The 21,009-nt window shown below is 35.2% G+C and overlaps 1 protein-coding gene across 12 annotated transcripts in view; it reads right to left on the bottom strand.

The window, feature by feature from the left end:
* The window catches only part of Marchf1 (membrane associated ring-CH-type finger 1), a 687,536-nt gene that overhangs the window by 524,942 nt on the left and 141,585 nt on the right, over positions 1 to 21,009 (bottom strand). The window contains exon 1 of one of the 12 annotated variants that reach the window (XM_063234808.1): positions 6 to 24. The exons of the other annotated variants lie outside the window; for them this stretch is intronic. The gene's annotated coding sequence lies outside the window, so the exon portion shown is untranslated. Of the gene's footprint in view, positions 1 to 5; positions 25 to 21,009 lie in introns of those variants that run through there. 12 annotated transcript variants of the gene reach the window in all.

Genomic DNA, 21,009 nt, shown 5'->3' with positions numbered 1-21,009 from the left:
CTTACCTAGAAGGGCATGTTTAAGGAGAACCTTAAAGATAGGATCTATCAGAATTCAGGATGCAGCTTCCTGGGATGGGGCAATTTCATAATGTGAATCTCTGCTGTCATAAATCTCTGTCTTCAAGACATGAACTCATCAGTGTGGCTAAAACAAAAATAAAAGGAAGCCTGTGAAGTGGCTGCAGAGGGAGCAGGAGTCAGAGCCTAGTGTGTCTTATCAACTGTGTGGAATCGAGCGCAAGTGCAGTGGGCAAGTATTAGAAGGCTTTTATGGAAGAGTGACAGGATTTAAATTACATCCATAAGAAATCTACTCTTCTGACACCCTGAGCCTGACTCTTCCTCTCTCTCTCTCTCTCTCTCTCTCTCTCTCTCTCTCTCTCTCTCTCTCTCTCTCTCCACTGCAAATCTGGAAATATGAGCTTTGCTTCATGCCAGCCCTAAAAGTCTAAAAGAAGGGTTAACCTAAATCTAAATCTTTGTGGGTAAAATGTTGAAATTTAACTTAATATTTTCCTGAGTCTTCCCAAATACTATCTAAAGAAATATCCCAAGAAGTTTCAGTAACCTTTCTCGCTTAGATTTGCCTACCCAGTACTGTATCAATCTGCAGTGAACAAGCAAATCTCTCAAGCAGGATAAACGATCAAGGAAGAAATAGAAGATAAGACCCTTTACAGGTGGTATTAGATAAGAGCAATGCTGTTTCAGAAGGAAACAAGTGAGAACTCTGGGTAATGAATTCACACACCTTAAAGCTGCCTCCTGTTCTAAACTTTGAAACAGAGTCCCTGGGCCATGTTATGTCACAGGTACTAGTTATGACAATGTTCATTTAACTGTTGATGTGCCAGAGCTCTTAGGGGCCTCACGTGTTAGTTTCTCAGCTCAATTACAGGAGGAAATGTGTTTCTCAGTCAGGTGGTGGTCCACCCAATGGTGAATCAGTAGCCGCTGTTTTCAAATGTATGGCTTTGTCATTACAAGAATGTGCCTTCCAGGATCTCCATGCTCATCTGTTTGAAACCTCAGGAGCAGTATGAGCACCATGTGAAGGAGACCCAGGACTAGAATCTTCTCACAACTCTGGCTACTCTGACTGCTCTCCAACTGGAGGCAGTCTGGAGCACACAGTGTAACTGTTTTTCCCAGGAATACATGGAGTGGGTTGATGAGAAGACAAGATTGTGTCTAAACTTTCAGGATGCTGCAGGACCTAAGTTCTGAAAATGTGCCTCAGAAAGGATCCAAATTGGGGCTGGGGATTTATCTTAGCAGCATAAGCGCCTGCCTTGCAAGTGTGCAATCGTGAGTTCGATCCCCGGTACCGATAAAATAGAAAAAGACCCCCCCCCAAAAAAGGATCCAAATTAGGACAAAGACATCCCGATCTCTGGAGAAAAAGGAATACCCCTTAGAAAAGGCAAACACACCAAACAAAGCACGCATAATCATTTCAATACTTTAATTTTCCTCATTACACATAGTGTTAAAATTTTCCTTTTGCCTTTCTCAGAATAATACTTCTCCTACAAAATCAACTCCCTCCATGTACCATATATCTATATAATTAGAATATTTGACTGAAATGAAAAAGACCTTTTAATTATTAATTACTGGACTTAAAATTTTGCATTTTATAGCCAGACATGGTGGCTTATGTCTGTAATCCCAACAGTTTGGAGGCTGAAACAGGAGGATTGCAAGTTTGAGACTAGCCAAGGGTACAAAGTGACATCAAGGCCAGCCTGAACTGCATAGCAAGACCCTGTCTCAAAAAAGACAAAAACATTTACATTTTATGGAAAATATGCATGATTAGGAATTAATGAGAAATTCAACACTATAAAAGTAATTACATATATATATATATATATATATATATATATATATACAGTAAAAAGAAGATAAATCCTCTTCCCCTCCTAACCCTTACCATCTCTGTCCATCCCTTATGGGAAAAAAAGAATTAAGATGTGTTATGTATATGTACCAGTTCTCCAATGAATGTAATTATATTCTTCAAGCATGTACTAATAAAAAGTTTTAAAAATAAATTTTAAAAAGGATAAATTGTTAGGCTTTATTGGCTCCAAATAATTACTGTGAAAAACAATTGGTTAGGTAAGTTACATATAATTGAATGTTTTTGGTTTTTTTTAGCAGTTATTTTCCTTGGTTAGTGAAAAAGATTCTGGTTTACCATTTCAGCGTGTCAAAAAACATTACTGAAATATCACAGTGCATTATGGTACAGAGTATCAACTGGAAACAGACGTGAGAGTGAACCAAGCGACTGGTTAGAAAATGATGACATTTGCATGAGTGTGGCAAGAGCCTGTGCCATTTATCAGCATCTGGAAAGATAAAGACACATCGATGGTTTAGTCACAGAATACTTTGTGAAGAGATTGACAGTTTATAGCAGGCAACACCGGGAACAGGGAGAGGAAGATATCAAACACAAGCCTTCAGTAGCTAACATGAGCAGCTAGATAAATGAAACCTAGTAACTGAAATGAAAAAAATAAATGAAAAAGTAAATAAATACAGGATAAAGTTTAGGAGTTAAAATCAGGGCATATTAAATTCGAGATACCTGGATAGTCCACAGCTGAGAAGTCAGATGAACAATTACAGGATGAGTTTGGACTTTGAGGATTTGAGCCATGTGGAGAAAAATAAACATTCCCTGGAACACAAATAGTGTTAAGTATCGTGAGACTAGATAAAAGGCTGAGAAACAAATAGATAAGTCTAGTAATGAGCCACAGGACATCAATATTAAGCAGTTATATTAATTGGAAACCATCAAAATTGACAAGAGATGCTGTCAGAAAACCAAGTGAAATCTATTCTGTCACGTTCATTTCAACACTTCTCATAATGTCTAAGAAACAGAGCAACTAAAGTCCATGATGGAGAAAATATGCAACATATACACAATGGAATCCTACCTAGGCTTTAAAAAGAAGGAAATTTGGTCATTTGGGACAACGTCAATGAACTTGAAGGATGCTAAGCAAAAACAACTCAGAGACAGAAGAACAAGTACTGAGTGATTTCACTTACAAAATGATCTACAAATCCACTTACAGAGCCAAAGGTAGAATGGAAGTTACTGCAGTAAAGCAGGCAAGATGACACATATGCTAATTGATTTACACACACACACACACACACACACACACACATACATGAATAATATATGTAATATATATATTGAAGCCAGAAGTGGAAGGAAGTGATGAGATTTTAGACAATTACTTGGAGAAATTAGCCTTTGATTGAGTGGAGACCGAAGGGGAAGCATGTCAAGAAACGGAAGAGTGTTTAAAATTATATTTTACAAGGGTGATATTCTGAGGTTTGAAGATTTATGGGAAAAAATTGAAATAGATGTATATATATTAAAATTCAATTATATATAATTAGGCACAAAATTATACAATTATTATCTGGTATTATAATTTTTTAAAAAAGATTAGGTGTTGTATATCAAAAGTCAAAAGTACAATTAAAGAGTGTTTCAAAAGAGTGAGTAAATAATGTTCAGTATAATTGTTTTGCTGTCTTGCTATGACTTGGTTTTCCCTATAATACAGAGAGGATAGATATGTACAAATTTACATAAATTCTAGCAATACTATTGTTCGCTGATTAGAATGACATTGGACTGGTTTCTTGAGTTCAATTTCAACATATGTAGAGATGGGGACAGCTATCACAAAGAGAATGAGAGATGCGATGGTAGTTACTATTGTCTTCCCTAAGTTGGAACTTGAGGACCTAAAAAGCCTCCAATGATTTGAATAGTTCTATAATATGCAATAAGTATATAAAGTGGGTGAAGACGGGGACAACTATTTGTAAGAAACTAGAGACAGTTAGATAGACAATGAAGATCTCCAGTGGACTCGCTTTGAAATCTGTATTTCTTTAAATTGTTTTTTTAACTGCTTTGTTCTGTTTTGATATGTTTAATCTTACCCTCTTTGAGATGTAAAACAAATGTGTAGGACTGATAACCATATTACTGAGCTTTTGTTCGATCATAGAGCACAACGGTTTTTAGTGTCACTTTTTGGATGTCATTCTAAATACTTCAATTCTATAACATGAACAGCTATTTCTAAGATGACAATGTGTAACTTATCAACCAGCAATTTCTTACCGTTTGTTTTTCTGTAAGTTTGTATTATTTCTACCTTTTTTTATCTCCATGTATATTTTTGTTTCCTTTTCTTTAAATAAAAAAAATAATGTTCAGTATTTCTGAGAGAAAGATTGAGAAAACCATTTGCTCAACACATATTTAGTGTCTGATAACACAAATGCATCTATTTCTGTAGAAGGAAACAGAACGCTCTCTGGGCCCCCTGGACTTAGATTACCTTGAGAATCACTGAGATCATAAAAAGCCTCAGGAGGAGCAATCTCGGTGCGGAGGAAAGTCTGGAATCCAGGAGGGAGTAAAAGTCACAAATGGAAGGAAGGAAGTGAGGAGACATGCAGACACTTACTTGGGGAAATGTGCCTTTGATGGATGCAGACCCATAGGACAACAGCAACAGGGAGGAGATTTAAATTCATATTTTATGTGGATGATATTCTAATGTTTTAAGACTTATGGGAAAGAAAAATTGGAAAGGGAAAGATCAAGGAAACAGTGCAAAGATAGCAGTGAAGCAAAGTCTCTGGGAAGAAAAATATTATTACAATACCCAGTGGTATTTGGCTTCCTTTCAGAGAAAATAAGGCTTTGACAGATACCATGATGATGATGGTGACTGGGATGGTGATGGGGACAAAAAGAGGAGCAAGGAAAAGGGAAAGAGTAGCAATAGGAAAAGCGATAACCACTGCAATCCTCATTTATTAACTATTTGCTGTGTCCTTAACACCATGCAAAGCTCATAATAAAACTGTTGTTCCATCACCATAATAGTCATACGAAGTTCTGTTATTTTCACCGTCTAACAAAGGAGAAAAATGTTGTGTGAAATCTACCAGCCACTACCTGGTGAGTCAAATTTGGAAGTGCCAATGATTCTGCCTCCTGAGCCCAACTATTTAAAGATATTTTCCTACATTTTTATCTTTCTGGAAATTTTATCAGGTTATTATTTTTGAGCATACAAGTTTAGCTACTTTACAGGTTTAAGAGCAGGAGGGGAAGCAAAGACACATGACTTTCAACATTTTATTTCGTGCTTCTGGGTATGATTTTATCCTGGGGGAAAATGTATATATATACCTACAGACTGAGCATCTCTGATCAGAAAATCTGAGACCCAAAATGGTCAAACTTGTAAAAAAAATGCTGGAAAGGGTGTAAGGAAAAAGAAACTCTTCTCCACTGTTGGTAGGAGTAAAGTGGTACAGCCACTGTGGAAATCAGTGTGGAGATTTCTCTAAACCTAAGATTAGAGGTCTATTTGACCCAGCTATTCCCCATCTGGGTATTTTTCCAGAATTGGAAGCATTATACCATAGTGTTATATGTGCACTATATATTAATATATATATATGCACAATTTTTAATAGCTAAATCTTGGAAACAACCCAAACGCCCATCAACTGAGGAATGGATAAAAAAAAAGATGTGATAATTTTTATATAAAGAAGTACTACTCAGCATAAAGAAAAATAGGCTCTTGGTTTTTATAGGTAAATGGATACAAGTGGAGAGCATACTCACAAGTGAAATAAATCAAACTGGCATGTGTAAACATCATATTGTCTCCCTAGTGTAAGAAACTGGAAGGGTAAATGAAACTCAAAAGGTACAATAGATATTGTAACAGGAAATGAAACTACTTAAAAGGAAAGAACAGCAGGGGTTGGGGGAAAGGAGTAGAGAAGAAAGGGAGAAGATAGCTAAGACAATTGCACTACTCATTCTGTTAGTCCACTGGAAGGAACAGTTAGTGCTTATACTGTCTGGTCAATTTTGCATATCTCTAGTAATCTGAGCAACTCTTCTGAAGACAACAAAATGCAATGTAATAACCATAGTTAATTTCCTATCATTTATTTTGAAATTTGGTATCATTTTTTATTATTTTTTAAAATTCTTTTTAAAATTAAAAATGGCCCAAATTGCAAAATTTTGTGACATGATGACACGTGGAGAATTTCATCCCTGACTTTATGTGGCAGGTGTCAGTCAGGATGTAGCTACACTAAAAATATTGTATAAAATGGCTGTTGTATGCATTTTCACTGGAGTATAGTGTGTACCTGAAACATGAGTGAATTTTATGCTCAGAGGTCAGATCCATCCCTCTTATGTCTCCTTACATATGTGCAAATCTTCCAAAGTCATAAACACTTCTGATCGCAAGCATTTAGTAAGAGATATTCATGTTATATGTGTATATTTTCATACCAGTGCCTTGAGAGATGAGGTAAAAAGATATTATTGGAAAAATTTCAAGCCTGTACAACATGCTGTCTGCGCACTTATATGTGAGAATTTTATTTACATATAATTCCCTATCATAAGTATTCGGTTCTTAGGTGAATTTTAAATAATGTCTTTCATCACTTTTTCGGACTTTTATTTTAAAATTCCTAATAACACATTGGCTGCATGCAACAAGAAAGATAATAGTACAGAAATACATTAAAAGTTATATCAAAAATGCTTTTAAATGTGAAAAGTAGAAGCAAATTTCAAAAGATTAAAGGTTATATATATTTCATATGAAATGTCTGTGAAGTCCAATAGTTTCGTATTATCTTAAGTTGTTATTCTCTGATCTGTTCTATCAAGGAAATTAACTTAGAAACTGAAATATTTAAATGATAAACACCAAGAACATTATGATTTGAAATACAATTTGAGATTCTGAAAATTCATATAAAATGTACATAGCTTTTGTCTTAAAAAGAAGTTGCAATTCTATCATCAGTACTAATAAACATATCCTTAAAAGAACATTCACTAAAAATGTATGAATAAACCTTAGATAAAAATGTATTAATTTTAATTGTATGACATTCTCTTACTTCTAAAATTGTGTAAACTAAATCTAAATTTAAAATGAAGCAAAATAACGAAAAGAGTAGTGAAATATTTAAGAAAACTCTGATGCATGTGTTTAAATGAATCCCTTAGAGAAATACTAAAATGTAACCGAGTTTTAATCAATCTAGAATGGCTCTGCACATTGGATTGGGACCCTGCTACCCATTCCTCTTTGCAGCTCACAAGACAGCATCAGTCAGCGCCAAGCAACAGTATTCAGGAGGATTAAGAAACTTATGGAGGAGGAAGAGCTCTTAGCACTTTGACAATAACAACGGTTTCATTTAAATAAATCTGACACAACTTTAGGCTTTTCTAGGATTTATTCAGACACTTGATAAAAGTAAAAATGTGTGTCTGTGTCACTTCCTGGTGATTTCTTCATTTTCCTACTTAATTTCATATATTATAGGACTATAAATGATTAGACCTGAAGCAGAGCTCTTTTGAAGTAAATTTACAAGGTTGAGTTCATTTTTATTCAGAAGCAAAGATAACTAAGAGACTATCAGAGGTAAAAATTTGAATATTTCAAATAGTATATTTAATAAATAGGAAAATAATGTTTTTTCAATAAATGTTGCTAGCAAAGAGAAATATATGCTTATGAGAAATGAAAGCTGATCATTCCATATTCAAAATATATTTTGAAGTTGATCATAGACTAAAATGGAAGAGTTAAATGATCAAGCTTCAGAGGAAATGTAGGATAATATAAAGTTATTCACATATTCAATGAAAATTTAAATAAGAAGCCCTGATTTTAAGAAAAAAATATTCCCTGAATGTACTGCTTCTTTTCTTCCTCAGTTAAGCACCACAAGATCTATGGTTGCGTGAAGGTAGGATGGATACCATCGGGGGACTAAAAATTGTTACTAGACTGTGCTCAGAAGCAGGGAGTCTCCAGTGATTCCAAATGATGTTGAACTCCAACACATGCAAAGCAAAGGACCTATGGAAAAGAAACTTCCATTAAAATCTCTACAATGGAAGAACAGGATCCAGAAATGGTTGTGAAGAATAAGAGATGGGTATGAGGAACGAGCAACTGAGGAACTCTCTTTGAAACATCAGGAACTATACCAAATACCTCATGTCCCCAGTGTGAAGTGTCTACTTGTTTACAGTTATAGCCTGCTCTTTTGATCCTCACCTACATCTCAGAGAACCGGGATACATTGTGTTTCTTAGACTGTCCGTCCTGTCTGGCGTGGGTTCTCCTAGTGGGAAGCACTGTAGGAGGAGAAGTGGGAGGGGAGTGTGTCCACTCTTTCTGCTCTCAGGGGTACCATGCTTCCAGGGCAGGGTAGTCAGCAGCACATCCAGGGACTTCAGTGGCCTTGGAAGCCTCTGCAGAATATCAGTGGTGCAGGGCATTGGAAAGCCTGACAGCAGAATTGCTCTTAATCTCTGGTTTACCCCCTCTCTCTCTTTTTTATCCCATCATGATTAAAAGTGCTTCAGACAGTCATTAATGTCAAGAACACATAAAGTTCCTTCCTCCTCCAACACTGAAAGAAAACCCAACTTTTTGTGTTTGTTTGAAATTCTTCGGGTGGTTTTGTTTTCCTATGTGAATGATTGACACACTGAGAGATTTTTTTCATTGAAGGTCACACTTGAGATTATGGAAAACAAAGAAAAGGTAGTGATGTGTTAGTTTAGTTGAAATGACACGATTGGCACACCAGAGTGAAGGAGAGGAAAAGCCTCAGTACCACAGCGGTATCTTCTCCTTTTCTTCTGCTTGGAAGATTCTGTACTTCCCACTCTGAGATCAGATGGGAAACACAGTGGAAAAAAAACAAAACAGTTGATAGTGTCATTTCCAGTGACCATTATGGTCCAGTTCCACCATTTTAGAAACAATACTAGTAACTAACAGAGTCATTATGAGACTGAAATGAACTGACATGGATAAGGTATTTGTCATAGTCCTAGAATAAAGACACGGTCATATTGGGAAAAGTCATAGTCATGGTGACCACTCACATTTTAGGGTGGTGGCATGTGACTTGCAAAACTGTCAGATGATAAATGTACATTGTTTTGACCTGTCAAATGTACTATAATTTGTAATGTACAGTCCTAACAGCCTCCTTTCTGCATAACATGCAATCCCTTGAACTTGCAAATATGCAGTCTTTTTCTTAGTATAAATGAAGTTTCTTCCTAAAACCTACATTTAAAATATAAATTCGCTTTCTCAAATTCCCATTATCCTCAAGAAAATATTGTTTTTAAAGGCCCAGTAAGGCATAATATCAAAATTCCTGGCTAAGATAAAAAAAACTCGTAAGTGACAGACCTACATTCAAATCACAGCTCCACCAGAGTACTGTCACTGGACAAAACACCTAAAATTATGATCGTTAGGTATTTTTGTCAGTTTAAAAGACAAGTCAAAAATGACAGATCATGGACAATTTCTAGCCAAGGTTTTCCTTTGTGGTAAAAAAGATTCAGTGTAATTTAAAAACTCAGTGTCTTTCCTAATACATTTACGTTAATAAGGCATTGCCGCCTAAAATGTGGGGCATACATTTTATGGTTCACTACAATCACCTTTGTTTCCCTTTGTCATCCTCCTTAAGCACATTTTCCCCAATATTGTCTGACTTGCAAAACTTGTGTTTGCTCTATCTTATTAAGAAGTTCAAAAGACAAAAAACTGAGGTAGAGGGAAAGTCAGACATAAATATTTTGAGGGGGAAGATAAGAGGGCAAGTAGGAATATCCATCCAAAGCACTAGATCAAAAATCAGGACAGTTGACAACGGTCCTAAGGACTTGTGTAACATCACAAATGATGAATGAAGTAGAAATAACTTTCCTATGCTATCAACATTGGAAACAACTTTCAGGAACATGCTGGAGGAAGTCCTGGCCTATTTTGTTACTTGTGCTATAAAAATCAATACAATAAAAGTGGTAAAATGTAGCCAGAAGTAATCAAAGTGCACTCAATGAAAAAAGTATGATTTCTGTTCTTCAGTTAGTTCTCAATAAGACCTAAATAATCAATGCAGACATGTGCACTCAATTTTGCTTGAGGAGGGCAACATAGGAAATATTTCCCAAGAAAAGAACAAATTTAAACTGCATTGCAACTCTCTGAAAAAAAGAACTGTGTTTGTAATGATACCTGTATTGGAAAACACAAATGTTATTTTCTTTTTCAGTTTTACTGTTTCTTTCCTGACCTTTTTCTAAGAAAGTACATTTGGCATTAATGCTGGCAGTTGATTCATTTGTTTAGAAATAAAAATATCTTTTAGGAGAAGCTGTCAGGTAGCCAAAGAAAAAATGATGTGCAATTATAGCTCTTTATTCTAAATGTCTTGCAAAATAACATTGTTAAATATTCTTTTGAATCTGAAAGTCTCATTAATACTTCATTAAATCTCACAATTTAAGGTGAAAGGGGGTGAGATTTTAATAAGGAAAAAGAAGAAGAAAGTATGCTTTACAAGAAATGGCAGCAGATTGAAAAATAATTATGTGAAAATTTAATTAGTTGAAACCCAATTGCCAAAAAGGAATGATCAAGTTTAGTTAACTTTTCTATTAATAAAGCAAAGTTATTTCTTGGATTAGATTAATTACTGATGGAGAAAAATATTTAAAATTTCATTATCATGAGATTAATCATAGACGACAGAGCTCATACCCTACGTTCTTGTAGGTTTGTGAAATAAAAGATTTCTGTCTTTCTTATAGGATTTCATTCTGGGAGAAAACCATGCAATAGCAAGGCTGCACAGGGCATTTATTGGTAAATGGAAAAGTCACAATATTAAAAAGATGATAGCATCTCTACTTTTTTCTGTGATCTACAGTACCTTTTGCACCCCAAGAATCTCTTAACGATTTGTGTTTGAACACACATGGTTGCAAATTACCACATTTACCCATGTAAATATTCGGTGAAAGTACTTGAAAGGTTTTTTTTTTAAGCTTAACTACTATCATGGAAAAAAATGTAACTGGAATATAAATACAGGGATAGAATTACTAGAAATAATGAAAATCTATACAGCAAGCACCTTTTTCTCTCGTTTATTAGGCATTACATTTTAATATTTCAACTGTTTGTCAATGATTCTGTCTGTATTGAGCAGAACCAGCTATCGTAGATTAAATATTATAATGATATTTAACTAAGTGATAATTCTCTTATAATTATCCTGCCTTTTCTTGGTATCCTCATTCAATCAGACCAGACAAGTTCGCAAAACAATTTTGGAATAAGTATTATTTCCCTATAGCTAATCAGCTAGAAGTCTTATGTAGCCTTTAATTGATTTACTCTGGAATAAAACAAAACTTTGCCTTAAGGCTGAAGTTTTGAGACATTCTTTAAGTGAACAATCAAAACACTGATTCTATGTGGTCCTTCATGCATCTATCCATCAAAAGTTTAAGGCTCTATGCCACATGTTTTGAACAAAAGTGTCAGCTAGTTCTACTGAGTTTCAAAGATAGCCTTATAAGAAGGAGAAAATGACTTTTTTGTTTAAAAATTTGTTATTTTAAAATAATCACCATCAGGGCTGGGGATTTAGCTCAGCAGCATAAGTGCCTGCCTTGCAAGCATGTGGTCGTGAGTTCGATCCCGGGTACTGATAACAAAATAATGATAATAATCACCATCACAATATAAAGGTAATATTAGCAAAACTGACTGATGATACCTATGACAATGAAGACTGCCAGATGTGTCAATGAAGACCGCCAGATGTGTCCACCCCTGTGAGGACACTCGCCCCAGACCATGGACCAGGTCTATTCAAACATTGTACAAAAGGGAAGCATTCTGGGGAAAACTCTGGGGTTTTGGAGCACACCCATTCCTGAGAAGGCAAACGATGGCTGAAATGTGCTGCCCACTAATTGATGTTCTACTTGCACATACAGGAATTCCTTTCCAGAACAGAAGGACTGAGCTCACCCAAATTCTATACCAGAAAGAAACCAAAACCAAAAATATCAAAAAGAAAGGAAAAAAGAAAGAAAAATCAAAACAAATAAAAAAAATCAACTCTTAAGAAAAGATACCTTACTTTCTGCTGTTTGGCAAAGGGAAATATTTTACTGTTCAGGTCTTGGATTTTTTTAAAGAATATATTTTAAGAAAAGTTTGACTGGAAAAAGCAAGTTGTGGGAGGAGCAAAGGTGGCAGATAGATAAGAGCTGGCTACAGAGGCTCCCTGAGACAGCCAACTTAGAATTCAACATAATACAGAGTGGGGATCCCCAAACAGAGGGAGATGAATTCTCTCATCCCAAGAAGAAATTAAGGCGACTTGCCAACCATCCGAGGTCTTGCCGCAACTGGCTGAAGTCCTATGCGACTTGCCAAGCTGTCTGAGGTCCCACTGCTTCAACTCACTGGAAGGTACAGTTACATTGAGTTCGGGGGTCAGTGAGCCAAACAGAGAGCAGAGTTGCCAGGGTGCCTACATCGACCTGTGGTGAATGAGGGAAGTAGAGCTATTCTATAAATAGGGGGACTCTGGCGGAAGACATTCTGGGACCCAGCAGGACTGGCAAGTACAAAGGGCAGCAGTGACTTCAGCCAGTTGTTCCCTTCCTGAATGGGATTGGTAGAGTGAGCAGGGCCTGGGTCATGTGACCTGGCTGAGACCCAGTAGATTATCGGAAATCAAGTCCCTGCAGCATGGCGGTGGCATACACTAACCACAATAACACAGTGAAGCCTCAGAACTTTGACTGATCTGGAGGGAAGGCAGCACAGTACAGGCCACAGTAGCTTGACCAATCCGGAGGGGAGGGGCCAGTATATGCTATCCCTGTCTGCAACTCACTAGCACACTGCAGTGGGAAGGGTCATCTAGCCAGCGGACTTCAGAAGAATTGTAACCAACAAAGAAAAAAACTGGGGCCTCCTGGAAGAAGCAAAAAAGACAGGAAGAGGAAGCAACAAGAAAAAGTCCCCAGGTCCCAAACCTAAGAACCCAGGACAGGTAAATACAAAGGAGAATGAGAACAGCAAACATGCAATATCAAACACAGTGCCACTGGACATAATGAGATACATTTGAAACTGCATAGACTTGTTCAAATGTGAAATATTTACCAAAATAAAGCAAGATATAAGAAGATTAATAAAAGAGATACTAAGTACCACTCAAGCAGACACAGATGGAAGAAGGGAGGAATACAAACAAAGAAGAGAACCATTTGATGAAGAATATAAAAAAATATAGAATACATGAAGCAAATTCAAAGAGATTACCAGGAAATTAAAAACTCTATGGAAAGATGGCAAATCAGCTTGAAAAAAACTAAGGATAGATTATCCAAACTAGAGGACAATTTTGCAATGTGGGAGTATGAAAGGGAAAACCTTTTAAAAATAACAAGGAAACAAGCAGTAACAATACAAAGGCTAGAAGATGACAAAGGGATCTATAACTTGAGAATAAAGAATGTGAATGAAGAAACTGGGGCACAAACAAAGGAACTACAAAGGTTATTCACAGAAATAATTAAGGAAAACTTCCCAAACATAGGAAAAGGAAATGATATTCTGATATATGAGGCATACAGAACTCCAGCCACCTACAACCAAAACAGAGCTACAACCAGGCATATAATAATCAAGATCCCAGAAATTCAATACAAGAATAGAATATTAAAAGCTGTTAGAGACAAGAAACAGATAACCTATAGAGGAAGGCCCATCAGAATAATGGCAGACTTCTCGACACAAACCATCAAGTTAAGAAGAACCTGGAGTGAAATATTCCAAGCTCTGAAATAAAATGATTTCCATCCCACATTGATATACTCTGCTAAACTGTCTCTAGAAATTAATGGAGAAATAAGATGCTTCCAAGACAAAAAAGAACTTGGGAAATTCATAACCAGCAATCCAACTCTACAGAGAATACTGCAGGGCATTCTAAGAGAGAGAGAAAAGTATTAGGATTCCAGGAACAGTGGCATAGAGGTCTCAATGAATGAAGCAGAAAACAGAATGAAGAAGATAAGCAGACAACTAATGGCAAAAAAAGAGCATAACAGAAATGAGGCAGAGAAGATTTTATTCAAAACTGATATGATTGATAGTATCAAGTCTGAGAGTATAGGCAACTACACTGAAGATTTTTTCTTTGAAAGTATGTGTTATTTCTACCCATTTTCTGTTTTGTTTAGTCTTTCTTTAAATTAAATTTTAAAAAAAGACACTACAGTACCCAGTGGTGATCACGAAGTATCATGATGTGAAATCCAGCAATACTATTATTCTTCATTTTAGAATGATTTTCACCTGCTTTAGCTTGTTTAATCTAAACATAAATGAAGATATGGATAATTGCATGTATGTTTAAGTGTATAGGATTGACAACCATGTTACTAAGTTTCTGTTGGACAGCTGAACAGTCTCCCTGTTTGAATTCCTACTCTACATGTTCCATCTTTGTATCTTAACAACTATTTGTAAAACGACAATATGTAAATATCAACTAGTGATTTCTTACTGTTTTTTTTCTCTGAACATATGTATTATTTCTACCTATTTTCTGCTTTGCTTAGTTTTTCTTTAAATAAAATTTTTTTAAAAAGCAAGTTGCAATGGATAATCAAAGGCTTTACAAAAACATTTGGAGTATATTCAATTTTCCTACATATTAAGATAAACAAATTTATGATTTTTGAGATGGGAGGGCAATAAAAAATGAAATAAGTTTTTGGTACTCGAGAAAGAGTAGAACCGCATAGAAGCTGCTGTAAAAAATGGAGAGCTCCCTCCAAAGAGCTAATAAAAGAGTACTTTTGTAGGAAGGAAAAGAGTCCAAACAGTCTAAGAATTGTGGTGTTGAGTGTTCACATTGAAGCAGTGCTTTTGCCTTTCTGTGTGGTGTTGCTTCTGTCTCACAAACACAAGAAGGGGCCTGTAATGCACAGTATTTCATTAATGAGTTTGGAGATTAACAGTAGGCCAGTCAAAGGGCAGTAGCCATAAGAATCAAAATGAAACATCACAAAGAGAACAAAGTTAAACAAGTGGCCACTGACTCAAAGTGGTCAGGGAATCCTTGCAAGAAAATAAGGCTCATGCCATTTTACTTAACTATTAACAGACACACAAACACACAAAATCTCCAGAGCTGACCTTGAAGGCACACATCTGTGCTCCCAGCACCCTTATGGGCTAAGGCAGGAAGACTGCAAGTGCCAGGGCAGCCTGGGAAAGTTAACAACTTAGTAAGAACCTGCCTTAAAGAATAGAAAGGCCTGTGAAGGTAACTCAGTGCTAAGGCCCTGGGTTCACTCCATGGCACAGGGAGGAGAATAAAAAGGAACCACTAGAAGACTTAAGGATGTGTAGATAGTGCTGGCTTGGGCTAACATAGCAAATACTTCATTTCATACTCTCCTATTAGTTCCTTCTTGATAAGTAAAAAAGTAGCTATGTTTCACAAGAGATTTGTCATGTTGTGACCGAACCTGTACGTGAACATCCCTACCATTTGTCTCAATTCTGTCTTTTCCTGAGAAAAAGTATGATCGTGTTGAAATCTGTTATTACTAATGATGCCAAATGCTAACATTAAAATTACTTAGTCATATATTTATTACTATTAGAGGCTAAAGAATAATAAGATGGTTTAAAACCAAAAGATCCTTTTTTGTTCTTACTAGCTGCTTCTTATTTTCCAAATCAGTTTTAAAGTTTAAAGTTTTTTTTCATCTCAGTGAATCTCAAATGAAATCTTTCTCAAACCAATATGGGAATATAAAGTAACATAAAAATATACCTTTTGCTACTATACCTTCTCTCTGCTTTCCAGTGAGTTTCCCTATTTTATTTCCTCAGTCCTTTAATTACGAGAAATCAGTTTTATTATGAAAAAGTCACACTAAAACCTATCATTTTGTATTATACAAATAAAAACTAAAAACAAAGACAAACATTAAAATATAAAAGGTGTAAATTATAGCATAAAAGCTCAAATCTCAGCTTATTTTACTTTTATGTTGATTCTTTTTTTTTTCATTTTATGACCTTCAAGTGGATGTACTAGCCAGTATTTCAATGCACTCTTACTGATAAAATGTTAGCATAACATAGGAGACACTGTCTGACTACACCTTCATAACACTGGAATGATTTAAGAAGCAAAACATCAACTCCCAAAAGAAGCCATTTAAAAATTCAGCACTTATATACATTTTGAGGTTTTTACATGTACATTAACTCTGATTAACCCTCTTAACTTTTAATTAAATCCTCAGAAAAACTCCCCACAATTGTGGTCACTAAGTCCTTATAATGCTGTATGTCTTTATAATATAACTTAATAAGCCCATTCAAGAATTGTTTCAATCTGTGAGAACATTCAGAGGGTTGCTTTTCGTAGTAACTAATTACAGCCTTGTTGCCAAAAAGTGAAATTATATGCTAATTTGTAGGTTTCTATTATGTAGATATGATACCTCCAAACATTGTGGAAAACAACCAGTTTTGTATGTATCTGAGTCACTGGCCTCACTAAGATATTATTAATGACTTTCCAAATAAACTTTTTAAAACCCTGTTTCCCAAATGCATTTCAAATCATAGTTAACATCTTATCTATCCCTATGCAATTAACATTTGAATAAAATAGCATCATTGCATATTTGTAGGAGAGTTATATTTTTATCTTCTTAAAAATTACATTTTCTGAAATCATTGAAAACTTTTTAAAAATATACTTTATCACATATATTTTCTATGCCTAAGTTATTAAAAATGAAGTCAAAAAATAAATCAACACTGGAAGTTGAGTAGCATTTTTTTAAGGGCATTTTAAGAAATTTCCTTTCCTTAGCTCAAGACACAGTTACTTGTTCCTCACTTCCACTGGAGTTAGAAAGAAATAGATATAGAAATAGGAGTAGAAAAGAACTCACCTTTCTATTTGTTTCAAAAGTTTTAATGGTTTTGAAGGATTGGTATTTTTTTGAATTATTGTAGTAGTGAAATTATTTTATTAGTACATAATGGTTACATTCATCACGAGGAGTTGGTAGATGTACATAATTCATCTTAATTCTTTTTTATCCCCTTTCCTTTCTTTACTTCCCCCTCTCCTCCATCTCTTGGTCCCCTTCCCTTTTTCCAAAGATTTTATTCACACCTTTGTAGGCATTATCACATTCTGTGCGCTACTTTTGGAGTCTGTAGAACTAATCTGTTTTCTTTGAGGAACTGCTAATAATAAGAACATCACCTCCTCACTGGAACCACTCTTGCAAATTTATGGCAATGAATTTGTGCATTATTGCATTAAATTCACAGATCAGGTCAAACTTTACGGGATGTCTTGTGTTCTATAGTTTAGAACACTATATAGAGATGGCATGAAACAGGCATTAAATAAGGAACTACACAAGTAAAATTATGACACTAATAAGGATAAATGTGTGATTTTATGACAGGTGTTTGGAGACAACTAAAATAATCAGAGAGAATCATCAATATCTGAAAGAGTAATGCAAAATCTATAAAAATGTGAAATTAACAGTATTTGAAGAGTTGCTCGTGTCATATAAAAGATAATTATAACAAAACCAGAAAACTTAGATTAACTAGAATATAATTTCAGCTGAAAATAAAAGAAGCAAACTTTCTATAGTTAATAAAATTAATAATGGCCCTTTTTCACACAAACAGGAACAGAACAACAGAAATCAAAGGATTGTAGAGCTATGGAGTTATGCTTTCAGAAACACAGTCTTCTTTTTTTCATCTGACATCAATACTTTGTTGATTTTTGTCTCCTGGTCACAAAAAGACAGTTGCTGCTACACTTCTACACATCAGCATTTCAAGTAGGGAAAGAACGGGTAAAGAGCAATGCTGATCAGTTAACTCTGATTACCTTTGCGTGGTCGGAACTGGATAACATGTTCAATACCCAATTTATCACAGCCCAGGACAATGAGCCTGGTTGGGATTGATTACAATCATCTTCTTGCACTCAATAACTATTTTTTCTAGCTCAAGGGTTATCTGCAAGCACTTCAAGGAATCAGGCTTCAGGTAGCAAAAGAAATAAAAGTTGGGACTTGGTGGGGCAAGACTTAAGGGGAGCAAAACCAAACATTTTCTCAAAAACGATTTTATATTTTAATAAGTTGGAAGAGTTGAAATTTTATGTAGGTATTTTAAAATTAATATAATCCATTAAAACTCATATTTTACAACATTCTCATTAGAGGAACAAATGTGAACTGGATTTTTTGTCATTTTAGTAAAAAAGAATATATCTTTGAATATCATCTGCTAATACCTTTATTTTTTTTTTTTAGAATAGCACTTGGTATTTTTAACATTTTAGATTTTAAGTCAACGTGTGGGTTTTTTTTTTCATTTCCTTCTGCCTTTCTGCTACTTCATATTATATTTCTTACGCTATATGTATGAGAAAATTAATTTGTGGGAAATTATTCCAAAAGTCACCACGACAATGATGTTTAAGGAATGTAAAATAAATATGCGTCTTATGGATATCAGAAAGGACTGGAGATGGATACCAGAAGGCAGCCTGGGGTAAAACCAAAAAAATAATAGTTATAATGAGGGAAAGGCCTTAGTAAGTCAGACTTGTAAAGCTAACGGAATGGTAAGCCATATTAGCATACGCAAGTGGAAAACATTGTGCCAAAATTTTTATAGGGAATATTTTCCATAAGCAATTATTTTTTCCAATTGGATTTTATTGGTACATTTTAGGTATATATAATGATTACATTCATCATAGAGAATTTGTACTTGAATTCAGTATAACCTGTTTCCTATTTATTTCCCATTCTCCTGCCTCCCTTCACTCACTAGTCCCCACTCCATTTGCAAAAACTTTGTTTCTATTTTCTCTCTTTTCTGGTTGGTATTTTTTTTTAACCTTCCCCCTCCCCTGTCTTTGTTCCCCTCCACATCTGAACATTTTGTTCCTATTTCACAGTACCTATTATATGCTTTGGTCTTTATGACATTTTCAGTTTCTCATACCAGAGAAACAATGGGGTACTGACACATGTGTATTCGATTTATTTCATTTAAGGGTACGGTTTTAAGGTGCATCCATTTATTGCAAGCAATTCTACGGAGTCTGCCAAATAGAAAAGGGGAGGGAGGGTGAGACAAAAAGAGAAAGATGGAGAAGAGAGAGAGAGAGAGAGAGAGAGAGAGAGAGAGAGAGACAGAGAAAGAGACAGAGACAGAGAAAGAGACAGAGACAGAGACAGAGACAGAGACAGAGAACTCTCATATCCTACAAATGTCAAAGACTAAAAATAAACTAAGGCTACACTGTGGATTTTGGTGGCAAGTTTACAAACCATGAGTGATGACTGCTCCTGCCTCTGACTGGTGTTACTCTACATTAAGGCAGCCTGTATCTGACAAAAGGCGTGAACCATGTAGTCAATCAGCAGGGGTAACAAAGTGTGGGAAGAACTGTGAGAAGACCTCAAAAGAAATGCTGTAGCGCTGAACCAAAAATGAAGCTTTAGAGACACAAAGCAACAACAGCTAAATTGTAAGAAAAGACTTCATTTTTTCATTCATCGTTAGCCAAAATCATGAAAGAAGAAAGAAGAAACTGTCTTGTAAATGTACATACGTAGTGATGTTTCTATTTATATTCTCTTTGAGCATTATGTTTATGTTTATATTCTCTTAGAGAATAATGAGCAACTTTAACAAAACAAAGACTGAATGCTATGAGGCATGGTCACAAAATGCAATGAATGTTTACATTTAAAAAGATTTTAGTAGTAAAAGACACATTATCATTAATCCCTCTCAAAATATTCCCAATTTGAATACTGCTATTGTTCTTGTCGCTTTCTGAGGCGATCCTGGAAGTCCTCTTGCATTAGGTCTACAATTGAATTGCTCTGTCCTGGCTGCCTTGATTTCCTGAATGCATTACACACCTTTATGATCATTGTGGCTTTAGGGAAGATCCAGACATCTCACAGTGCCAGTTCTGCTGAAAAACATGCGACACGCCATAATCTTTTTACTTGAAAAAAATTGCTGTAAATGTTTTGAATCAATTTAGAACATCAAGGTAGCCACGAAAAGACACAAAAGAGGATTTCCAGAACTGCTTCAGCAAATGGCATGAGCAGTGGGTTAAGCATGTTTGGAGCAAGGAGGAGAAATTTCCAAGGGATTAATGGCAATGTATCTCCCACTAATAAATTTTAAACACTTTGAATACTCACTGTATTTTGTGATCATACCTTATGTTTAAAAGATTTTTAGATTTCATTATTCTTTTGAATTTTTTTGCGCTTAGAACAAAATAATGAATGTATGTTTCAAAAAGCCAGTAGAAAGATTTTTGAACATTTCAACATAAGGCTTATCTTGATTAAATACTGTTTAATGCATATCTAGATAAAAATCACATAAATATGCAGTATATAGAGCATTATGTTTTCATGTGTCAATTTAAAAATTGAATGGCAAATTATCTTAAAAATTAAACTAATATTCTAGTTCAGAACATTTAACCCTTGCTTTAGGATATTTCTGCCATTTCCTTTTACAGCACTGTGGCAGGAACACTCTCCTCCAGATAAAGTGGAGAGCTAGACCCTCTACACATAAATTTCAGATTTCTACCTCTCTTGCTATTTGAATTTTTATGCTCCTTTTACCCTGTTAAATATCTCTACCCTCACCTCTATCTTGTTATTCACCAATCTGCATATCACTAGCGTGAAAAAATTCACAATTTGATCTGTTAACCCTAAAAATAAGCCTTTTCACTAATAATATATCCTTCAGAAATGTGAAACGTCAACAAAGGCTGACAAGAAAGACTGCTTACTGTGTGCCTTATGATCGTAAAAATAAGATATTGCCTACAGAATTGTATTTTCTATAAGGAGTTGGAACACAGTGTTTAGAACACAAAATGGTGGGTAAACAGACATTAA

This window comes from Cavia porcellus, unplaced genomic scaffold (genome assembly GCF_034190915.1).
Source record: "Cavia porcellus strain 051 isolate PalLab524CR breed Dunkin Hartley unplaced genomic scaffold, mCavPor4.1 scaffold_24, whole genome shotgun sequence".
Classification (NCBI taxonomy): Eukaryota; Metazoa; Chordata; class Mammalia; order Rodentia; family Caviidae; genus Cavia; species Cavia porcellus.
The sequence above is the reverse complement of the archived record's forward strand: the minus strand, read 5'-3'. Positions and strand labels throughout refer to the sequence as shown.